Consider the following 11,543-nt stretch of genomic DNA (forward strand, 5'->3'; position numbering starts at 1 on the left):
CACTCTTCATTGCTGCCCAGTGGGAAGGGCTTCACACTTTACAGTGGCCGACGAGGCTTGTCCCTCCAACTCTTCTATTTTCCACCCCAGGGTTTTCCTGAGTATTCTCATGCACTTATTTTATTTCAACTTTAAGATCAGATTGTCAACTTATGAAAAGTTATCTTGACATTTTAAATCTAGTTAATTACATCAAATTTATAGTTGATTTTTATGACATTGATATTGTTAGATTTTTGAGTTTTGTTCTGCAAGACTAAGACATACATTTCCAATTATTGGACTCTTACATCTCCTAATAAAGTTTAAGAATTTTCTTAGATGTGTTCTGCATATTTCTTTTTAAAATTGTTTCTTGGGATTATTGTTTTGGTTGTTATTATTGATGGAATCTTTCATTATTATGCTTTATGCTAGAGACTGACTAACCCATTTTAGGTTTTGGGCCTGGTTTCCTGCTGAAAGTTCATAATGTTGCCACTAGTTTTTCAGAAAATACTCTTGAATGATCCATTCACTTAATCATAGCTTTTGAAATAATATTGGTTCAGACTTTCCATTTTTGAAATGTCACCTTTTTCTTTTTCCCATTATTTTTTGGTGAACACATTCCAACAGGCCCAACTAATACTGGGATGAAAAACATCCTTCTCTCATCCCTTGCTTCAACAGCATTCTAAGCAGCATTTGAGAGCTTCATTGTTAAGTACAATGCTGCCTTCTGGTTTAGTGTGCAAGTAGCTATATTTCTAATCAGAAGACTGTATTCTTCTACTGTTAAGTGTTTATGATATAAACACGGATTAAACTTTGTCAGATGTATTATTATTTCTTATTATTTCTTCTTTGGTAACAAGATAGAATGAATTATGCAGAGAATCATTGGGATTGAACCATCTTTGGATTCTTGCAACAGCTCTACCTAGTTATGGTTCGCTGTTCTTTAAAAGTTCCATTGTTTCATTCAGAATGTTTGCATCAACTTTCATTAATGAGATAAATGGGTAATTTATTTTTTGTGCTACTTTGCCTGGATTTTGTATCAGTATTGTAGAATCTCTTCTGCCTGTCTGTGCAGTTTCTCTTCAACACCTTCTCCTGCCCCACTGGTCCCCAACACTCGTCTAATGAAAGACCTTACCCTTAGATATCCTTGGAGGCAGGTGTGATTGCTTTTATTAACTGTATATAAAGTAATTCATATATATTAATTTACATATTTTTGTAATTTTCTAACCTTTTAATTTGCCAGTCTTTCCCAATTTTGCTAGCACATTTCCTGCATTTTCTTCTGAAAACAATAGTAGCAAATGCACCCAAGGCATGAGACAGTCACTTCTTGCTTAGCAGTGATTGTTGACCTAGGAGAATGCTGGGCTGTGTCAGGAATGCCTGGTGACAGGATTGTTGGAATTGTTCTGAAACTTGTGTGTTGGGATTGTGAGAGCCAACACCACCACTGAGTACAGCTCAGGGCACAGCAGACACCCCCGGCCTCCTTATGGAACTGGGTGGGGACATGGCCACATGAAGCTGTTGCCAGCAACAGAGACCTCATGAAGATGCACTGAGGCCATGGGACCCAGGTGCTCTGTACCCTCCACTGACGCTGTCTCCAAGAACAAACATGACCTAATTCCTTCAGGTCAGAATTTAGGTAATTTTTTTGTAAAACAAAGTGAACTTGTGGAATTTATTTTTTTTCTTTCTTTTTTTTTTGAGTGGTACACACCTGCCCTCAATTGTGGGCTCAAGGAATGCTAGGATTCCCTTTTGGCTCTCATCTTGATAGAAGTCACAGTATAAGATAAACACAGTGACAGACATCTCCATAAAAGTGTCATTGTGTGACTGCGATGCTTACAGCAGAAAAATGTTGGCCTCTTTATGGCCCCTCTCCAGAGGCAGGTGTGACTGGAGCCACCTGTGGGAGAGGCTTCCACTGCGAATCAGCAGTAACCAGAAGAACCGAGTGGCATTCTTGGGGCCCCCAGGAATGTGCCCTTGGTTCTATAGACAGTGTTTGCTCTCCTGTCCCTTCACAGCTGGGGATTAAAAATTGCCCAGAATTCAAATATTTAATGTTCTTCTTTGGTTTCCATCCCTGGAGTGTCTCAGTAGGTCTGTTGCCAACGTGTCACATGTCACGTTGTTCCTCCCTGACCCAGGTCACCGTGTGTGGGAAGGGCTGGACGGTCAGTTCTCACAGGGGCTGACTCCACTCTGTTACTTTCCTCTCCAGATTGCAACAAGACGTTTAATTTTGATCACAAGAATGATTTCACAGAGTGTTTTCTCATATCTTAGCAGCCACGGGGTGTTAGTGGTGTGCAGAAGGTGTGTAAGGGAAGTGGACAAGGCAAGCTAGACTGACCCTATAGAATATTTCCTCTGCAGAGTCGCCAAGTTCTAGACTTTTAAAACCAAGCTAGATTCAAAATCTGTTCATTTGCAAATGAACAGATGGGTCAACTCTGAGTTTTCCAGACTTCTGCTTCCTTTCCTACTCTATTTCCTCAACACCCTGCCATATCCGACTGCTTGCAGAGAAGGAGAATCGGAGTGAGGAAGCCGTGCTCCTAGGCATCTGGTGGAGGAGGCCGAGGTTGAGGTTGAATCGAAACACAGTCTGTAGGTGGCGTTGCGTGGTCAGAGGCCCAGACACAGTTGCTATGGTAGCAGCTGCAGCCACCCATCCAAGCAGCTCACAGAGTTGAAGACTCATATTGACATGAACTCCAGGGGGCTCCCAAAGACAGAACAAAACTGATGTTTAGTCCGCTTGTTACAGCTTCTGCTGCTGTAACAAAATGCCATAGATGTGCAGCCTGAACCACAGACAAGTGTTTCTCACAGTTCTGGAGTCTGGGAAGTCTAGGATCCCTGGTGAGAGCTGTCTTCCTGGTGGCAGGTGGCTGCCTTTTTACTGTGTGAAGACACAATGGAGAGAGCAAGTCCTGGTTCCTCTTCTTATAAAGTCACTAATCCCATCATGGGGGCCCCACCCTCATAACTTTACTGAGCCCATTTACCTCCCCAAAGTCCCACCTGCAAATTAGTAATTAGAACTTCAACATGTGAATTTTGTGACACAAACATTAAGCTCAAAACAGGTGCTCATGAGACACTGGAGACAGAGAAGTTGTACCCTCCACCCAGGAACCCCATGAGACAGGGTCACAGACATACTGTAAACAGCTTCCACCCCACAGTCCCTGTCCTGTGCTGTTTCCTCCCTAGAAGAGCAGGAGTGTCCTGTCCACCGTGGGTCCTCCAGTGGCTGCCGTCCTCACTTCTTTCCTCAGCTCACCCTGCAAAAGAATGCGTTCCCCAGGGTAAGGTCCAGTCTTTTGGGAGATGTCAACAGGCCAAAGGAGAGAAGTCACCGGAACCTGCTTGTTGTGGCTGATTTGCCAACCGTATTGATTTGTACAGAACAGTGATAGGTCATGGGAGAAGCCTCAGGTCCTGGACCCCCAAACTTCTCAAATGCTTGGGTTTGCATGTTTACCCCCAGCCCACACCTTCCCCTCATTTGACTCCACCTTCAGGTCCACTTTGCAGGGCCTCCTGGCACCTCACGATCTGGAAAGTGGTTTGGGTGGTAATGTTTGTGTCTGGTTTCCTTCCTTTACATCCTGGCAGCAGATTACTTCAGTTATTATCCTTCGGTGAACCAAATTCACAAAACATCCAACACTTATTTTTCACTATCTCTTTTGCCAGTATTAAAATGAGCTGAATCTTCCCTCTGCTCTCCTTTGGTGCTGTTTGTTATGCAAGTCTAGTTTATTTCAAATGATCTCTACTCACTTCTGAAGTACTGTTTGAATGTGGCTATGCTAATAGAGTTAATGGTCAGGTTTTCAGTCGATACTTGACTTGCCAATAGGCTCACCCTGGCTGAACCCTGGACTGCTGACCAGGAGGAATTCCTTTTTAAAATAAGAGCTCAGATTTTCTGGTCCAACATGTAAGCAGCTTAGAAATTGCCACTCTTCTTAGCAAAAAGTAAAAAAAAAAAAGTGGAACGACTAAAAATCAACTCTTAAATCCATTAGAAAAATTAGGTCACAGGCAGACTTATGTTCCTCAAAGGAGAGAGAGACCAGTGGGTACAAAGAGTCCTGACTCAACATAGCAGGAATCCACATGCTTAGGAAAAACTGAACTGTAATTGACAAATTGCTGGAGGCTTAGGATGGTGAAGTTTGAGGATCAAAAACTCCAGGGACCCCTCATAGGCACAGGTGTACCCCCACACTACTTGTGAGCTTTATCTCCAAACCTCTAACCTCTACCAGGCCTGCACAGTGAACACCCCTCCCTACAACATCATGTCTATCATTTAATGTCAAAGTACACCAAGCGGAAAAAGAGGCACACACACACACACACACACATACACACACACACTTTGAATAGAGTGAAAAAAACTTCAGAATCAGAGTCAGATATTGCAGGGATATTAGAATTATCAGATTTAAGTTTTAGTGGTTTAGTTTTTTTTTCTGCCACTATAACAGAATGCACAGACTGGACAAATTATAAGAAAAAAATTTTTTTTGGCTTATGGTTCTGAAGCCAGTAAGTCCAAGATTGAGAGATGGCATCTGGTGAGGACCTTTCTGATGTATCATAACATGATAGAAGGCAACACATGGCAAGAGATCAGGCCAAATGCCTCTTTTATAACTAACTCAACTTCTGTGATAACAGCTTTGTCTCATTTATAAGGTTGATATTTTCATGACCTAACAACCGTTTAGAGGGCTCATCTCCTCATCACAATGACAATTAAATTTCAGTATGAATTTTGGAGGGACTTTCAAGTGATAGCAAATAATATTTCAAGATTATTATTAATATGCTAAAGGCTTAAATAGAAAAAAAATAACATGCAAGAACAGATGGGTAATGTAATCAGAAAGATGGAAAAATCAAAAAGAAGTGTTAGAGATAAAAATGTTGTAAAAGAAAGAAAAATGCCCTCTATGGGGGCACTAATAGACTGAAAACTACGGAGGAAAATCTCTGAACTTAAGGTATATTAATGTAAATTTCCCAAATGGAGAACCAAAGAGAAGCATGCTGTAGGATAACTATGAAGGTGTCACATGTGCAGTGAGAACTCTAGAGGGAAAAGAGAGTCAGGAGCAAAAGCAATATTTGAAGCAACAATGAATCCCAAAGTTAATGTCACCAAATCACGGTTCCAGGAAGCTCAGAGAACACCATGTGGGAGAAATACCCCAAACAAATCCACCGAGGCATGTCATTCATAGTCACACTTCAGAAAACGAAAGGTCGCTCTGGTTTCAACGTGGAACGTCCACCAAAAGCCAGGTGTCACAGACTCCGTGTCCAGCAGGTAGTGCTATTGCAAGGTGGTGGGACCTTGAGGAGTGGAACTTCAGGGAGGTCTTGGGTCACTGGGAGTGTGTCCTTGAAGGGGAGAGTGGAACCTTAGGCCCTTCCCTTCCCTATCTTTTGCTTTCTGGCCTTAAGGTAAGTAGCAAATAGAATTACACAAAATGCCCAATCAAAATCCCCAAAGGGAAGAAAAAGTGTGAAGACAAAATAGGGACAAAGAACAAGGATAAGAAATAAAAAACAATAGCAAATATGATAGATATTAGTCCAGCTTTATCAGTGATCACTTTAAACATCAGCTGTCTGGATACACCAAATAAAGACCAAGATTACCAGAGTGATGGGAAAACCAGACCTAGTTCTATCTTATCTAAAAAAAAAAAAAAGCCTCTTTAAATGTAAAGGCATAGAGATTAAAAGTAAAGATGTGGAGAAAGATGCACCATGCTAACACTATCAAAAGAAGACAAGAGAAATGTCTTAATTTCAGTCGAAGCAGATTTGGGAGCAAGGGAAGTTGTCAGGGATGAAGAAGGAAGTTACAAAATGGTAAAGAGGTCAATTCTCCAGAGGACGCAACAACCTTTAGTGGGTATGCACCGAACAATAAGCAAAAGACGATGAGAGGAAGAAGGGATAGAACCAGAATTATATGGATCCACTATTATAGTTTGAAACTTTAACCCATGGCAGGTAGAAGATCAGTCTAAGTGCATGGTTAAACTCAACAGCACCTTCAATCAACAGGATGTGATTGACGTCTACAGCCAGCTCCATCCAACACAGCACAGTCCACATTCTTCTCAGTCCACATGGAGATTTTGCCAAGATGGACCACATTCTGGGCTATAACACACACCTTAGCAAATTCAAAAGAGTAGAAGTCATACAGTACCGTTCTCAGAACAGAGAGGAATTAAACTGTAAATTATAACAGAAGGAAGATGGCTGGAAAATCCCCCAAATACTTGGAGTTTAAACAGCATACTTCTAAACAGCACCTGGGCTAAAGAAAAAAATCTCAAGAGTAATTTTTTAAAAAATATATTTTTAGTTAAATAAAGATGAAAATACAACTTATCACAGTTTTGGGATACAGTGAAAGAGGGCTTATAGGGAACTATATGAATATGGCATTGAACATATTTACACAGGAGAAGAAGAAAGACCTAGAATCAATAATCTAAGCTTGGACCTTCCCAAACTAGAAAGAGTTTGGGCCTGGGGTTGTGGCTCAATTCTTCTCTGGAGAATTGACCACTTTATCATTTTGTAACTTCCCTCTTCATCCCTGACAACTTCCCTTGCTCCAAAATCTGCTTCGACTGAAATTAATACATTTTTCTTGTTTTCTTTTGAAACTAAATCCAAAGTAAGCAGAAGAGAAATAATAAAGGTTAGAGCTAAAATCAATAAAATTGAAGACAGGAAATTAACAGAGAAAAATCAATAAAACCAAAAGGTGATTCTTGGAAAAGATCAATAAAATTGATGATCTTATGGGCTAATGAAGAACATCAGTTAGATGACCCAAACTACTAATATCAGAAATGAAAGAAGGGACCATCACTGCAGAACCCTGGACATTAGAGCGATAATAAAGGAAGACTGTGAACAAATCTATGGGTCAGTTCCTTAAATAACACAATCCGCCCTAACTCTCCACACTAATACAGAGAGAACAGGCAGGGAAGCTCTTCTGAATAACACCACAATTGTGGTTACTAGTGCCATATATATTTTTCCAAACCCATAGCATACAACATTAAGAGTGAGCCCCAATGTGAACTATCCTGCTTAAAAGATGAGGAGGTTGGGCCTGGGGTTGTTGCTAGGCAAGTGGTAGAGCACTTGCCTAGCATGTGTAAGGCACTGGATTCAATTCTCAGCACCACATAAAAAAAATAAAATAAAGGTATTGTGTCTATCTATAGCTAAAAAGTATTTTTTTAAAAAAAGACAAGGAGATCAGGACTCAGAAACACACAGGAGAGCCCTCATGCAGATGCAGGGAGAAGACACCATCTATAAGCTGAGGAGGTTGGTCCCAGAAGAATCCTCACCTGCTGACACCTTGATCTTGGACCCCAGCCTCCACAACTGTACGAGAATAGATTTCTGTTGTGAAGCCACTCAGTCTGTGGTATTTTGTTACAGCAGCTGTAGGAAACTAATACAGTAAATACTCACACATCATAGGTGGGGAGGTGGACATCCTGGGGCTTGGGAGAGCATTATTCAGCCTACCCCAACCACCACAGTCAAGTCATCCAAATAGCTGCCAGTTACTGATGCCGTGGGCCACGCGGGCACTTTACCTGTATCATACCATCTGACTTGTTGGGTAGTGGCTGACCAATGAGCATGGCTCCCAGATAACCTTGTCTTATCACTAGTGAGAGATAAATCAGGGCTCCCCGCCCTCAGCTCTCCAATCCTGTCCTCCCTAAAGAAGAAAAGAAATAATCCGTGGAGCCACAGAGAGGAAGCCAAGGGGGTGAAGCCGCACTGTGGGCCTGAGGGTCCTCAGGGTCTGCTTCTCACAGAGCAGCTGCCAGCCCACGCCACGCTCCTCCTGCCCCACAGAACATGCCTTAGGTGGCTCCCTAAGCCAGTCCAGCAACCTGGGTCTCTGAGTGCACACGGGACTCTGCAGGGGGATGGACCCTGTCCAACACCCAGTCTTGCCCGTCTGCTTTGACTTCTCTAAATGGAGGAAGGACCTGGGGTTTTCAGCTCTGGCACAGACTGGCGCTGGGGTACTTTAAGTTCTCCTTTGCCCATGGCCCTGGCATTCTTTATTTGATATCCAAATAGACACTCCCTTGGCTCCCATTCAACAGAAAATTGGCCTTCCTAAAAGCCAAATAAAACCTCCCTCAGAAGGAAAAACAAACCTCATGAACAACAGGACATCTGAGCCTTAGGTGCTGCCGAGGGGAGGCTTTGTGGGTGCCCTGGGGAGGAGGGAGGGGGAAAACAGAGCTGTTTTGCGAGAGTAGCTCCCGAGCGGCCAGCGGGCCCCTGGCCGGGCCAGGGTCGCTAGGTGGCAGCGTTCGCTAAGCACAGCTCAGGGAGCTACCAGGGCCTGGGCTTGTGGAGAGAAGAGCAGCCTGGGCATTTGTGCCAGATCCCGCTAACTAGGTCACGGCTCAGCTGGAAAGTGGGTGCAGTTCTGTGGGCAGGAGCAGGGCTCTGCCTGGTGGCTGCGGTGCAGAGACCACCTGCCCGCCCTGCCGGCTCTGGCTGCCCTCCTTTCTTTCCTTGGCCACCCCATTCCTCCTCCCGTTTCCTGGGGGCATCCTGCAGTTCGACACCCTTGGGCTTCAGGGGACACTGGAGGTCATACCTCACATTCTCGCCCATGCGTCTGTCAGAAGCCTTCCACTCTCAACCCTGCAGATGGTGGCTTCCAGGAGGACGGGACTGAGTTTCAGGAAAACACACTGTTAGAGAAAGCGTTAAATTAAAACCAATAAGTAAACAAGATTAACCGAGATCTCACCACATGTATCTGTCTCTTGTGTTTCCTTTAAAATCTCATGTGGAAATCTTCCTCTGACCCAGAGTGACAATGTTGGCTGGCCATGGTCACTCTCACATAATAACAAGCTCTCTGGCCAGGGTCACCCCATAGACTCAGGACTTTAATTTGGATGATGCTGTGCTTGGACACATGTGTCGTGCACACCAACATATGCATACTAGCACAAGTCCCCCACGCAGGTGGCACCCCAAGCCCTGGGTCGCGGCCCTCTCCTCTCCTGTCTCAGGCACAGGGGGGTTGAGCCTGCCTGCAGGGGGCAAGGGTCTGAGATTCTGCTCTGCATGTGCACAGCGGGGAGAGGGCTGTGATGCTGGAGGCAGAGGTCACAGTTACAGGTCCCCAAGTCAAGGAAGGCCCAGGGCTGCTGGAGTCACCAGGGACCAGGGGGGACGCAACCCTGTCCACCCCGGACTCCACACTTTTGGCCTCAAGAACTGTGAAAGAAAATCCACCTGTCCTATCAGGGCCTGTTTGTGGTCCCTCCCCATGGTGGCCCTAGCAGGTGAATACACTGGCTTGCTCCCTGCCGACCTTGTGGAGTCCCAGAAAACACCCATGTGTCTTTTGTCCCCAGAAGTTCTGAGCAGGCCCGTCCCCCAGAGCAGCCCTCTCCTGTCCCTGCCCCAAGGCCCTTGGACAGCTCTGCTCTGTCTTCTCCATCTCCTGGAGGCAGTTGGCCCCGGGCTCTGTGCTTTTCCTCCTCAGAGCAGACACGAGTCCTCAGTATCAGGTGTCCCCCGGACCTTTCTACCGGGCACCAGCCCCTCCTGCCCTTTCCCAGGGGTGGGCTCCTCCCTCCAAGGAGCTCTCTTCGCCCCCTCCTCCCCGAAGCCTTCCTCCCTCTGACACTTGGCAAGTTCACTGTCATGCCAAGAAGTCCGTGCCTCGGCCACAGGCTCTGCTTCGTTTCCTCCGAGAATTCTGCAGAGAAGGCAGCGGCAGGGTCTTCACGCTCTATCTTGTTCTGCAGTCCCATTCTGTTTGACACCATTGAGATAGGACTGTCCCCCAGGCACTAGGAGACTAATACCTCAATGATATTAGGGCATTCTCCTCATGGCAGCACACCCCGTGCCCTAGGAGGAAGCCTCACACTCCTCTCTTGTAAACGTTTTCAAATTGAGCTATGATAAATAATAAGGAGTCGAGTGCACTTGAACATACATCTTGAGTGTCTGTCTAATAATTTGCTTGGGAAGGTTTCCTAGAGGCAGAATGACTGGGACAAAGGACACACCCTTCATTTTGGCGCAGGACATGACAAAGGTACGTGTGCAGGAAACGTATCGCTCGAAACCTGTAATTTCTGTAACTATTATTTTATACTAGTTGGTACAAGACATAATAACTCTGTGACTCACTTACACAACGGTGATTACAGGTATTCTACCTGGTTCCGAGAACCAGGTGCAAACAGGTACTTAGGCCGTCTGGGTCACACTTCGATATATTTTAATGGTAACTAGGTCACATCCCTCAATTTGGGTGCCAGCCATGTATTCAAATGTGTTTCTCTCTGATTTTTCTTTTATTGGTCTCAACTTTGAAAGTAAATTCTGAGATAGAGCAAATCATCCTGAAGCACTTGGACCAGAAGTGGTTTGGGTCACTTTGCTCCTTTTTTGATGCTTAGTAAGTCAAGGCTGTGGCTGCTGGCCATCCTGGGGCCCCGGGAAGTCTGAGTACCTTGGAGAAGGCAGCAGAGAAAGGTCAGTGAACTCTGTTCCTCAGAGTTAGAGCGTCTGGGCCTCAACTCGTGCTCCATAACGTCTAATTATTTGCTCCTTGGGAATGTTTGAGTGTCACTTAAAGTTGATGACATATTCTGGGCAACAAGGATAGTGGGATAAAGCCCAACATTTCTGAGATCCTATCCTCCTGTCACTGTTCAAATGGCCCATTTGGAGGCCATCTGCCCTCCCATGTCTAAGTACTGAAGCAAGTGCATCTGAACCACATCATCTGGACAAGTCCTGCAAAGTACTTTGCTCCAAAATGGTATCTTAATTGACGACCTTGCCAAAATAATCACCACGAAGATAATAATTACATACAGCAGATATAAGTACGGCTGGGGCCTGCCCATCTTTTTCCATTTGCATAAAACACTTGATCATTATACAAACTTCTATTTTGATACACAAGGTTATAATTAAAAACAATGAAAGAAATCATACAATTATGACTTAACCAGCCATTGTGCTGAGGCACAAATGTGATCACGGCCTGTCATGAACTTAAATTAAGAATCTGTGCAATACTGACACAGTCTAGAAATGACTTACAGAGTTTCATCTAGAAAGAAGTTGATTAGCACCGTCGTTAAAGATTCATTGTTACTTTGGCCAGGGACTATTGACTGGTACTCTTGGATTCTGAGTTAAATGCACACACACATATGTATGTACACAAGCACCCGTGCAACACACTAAAGAACACAAGACAGATGCAGAGCAGCTCTCCACTTGCCTGTCTTTGCACCTCTATCCTGGGGTCTCCCTGTACCACGTGGAGGGGAGGCCTGTCCTAGGGAGATTCCCTGGGAAAGGTGAGAGTTCTCATAGAACATTCCTTTGAAGTTTGGGAAGAGGCAATAGACACTGGTCTTGGAGTTTTACCTGGG

At 44.6% G+C, this 11,543-nt stretch overlaps 1 long non-coding RNA gene across 2 annotated transcripts; it reads right to left on the reverse strand.

Moving 5' to 3' along the window:
• Nucleotides 1–1,153: 1,153 nt before the first annotated feature.
• On the reverse strand, nt 1,154–8,803 carry LOC124089584 (uncharacterized). Of its 2 annotated transcripts, XR_006850800.2 has the most exons (4): nt 8,723–8,803; nt 7,564–7,819; nt 3,190–3,311; nt 1,154–2,926 (listed from the first exon to the last, which is right to left on the reverse strand). It is a non-coding gene; the product is annotated as an uncharacterized LOC124089584 (long non-coding RNA). The 2 variants fall into 2 exon arrangements; XR_006850801.2 differs by having other exon boundaries at nt 1,154–3,311.
• Nucleotides 8,804–11,543: the final 2,740 nt, after the last annotated feature.

Source organism: Marmota monax, unplaced genomic scaffold (genome assembly GCF_021218885.2).
Source record: "Marmota monax isolate L192 unplaced genomic scaffold, Marmota_monax_Labrador192_F-V1.1 WCK01_AAM20220418_F8-fsc00041, whole genome shotgun sequence".
In the NCBI taxonomy this organism is placed as follows: domain Eukaryota; kingdom Metazoa; phylum Chordata; class Mammalia; order Rodentia; family Sciuridae; genus Marmota; species Marmota monax.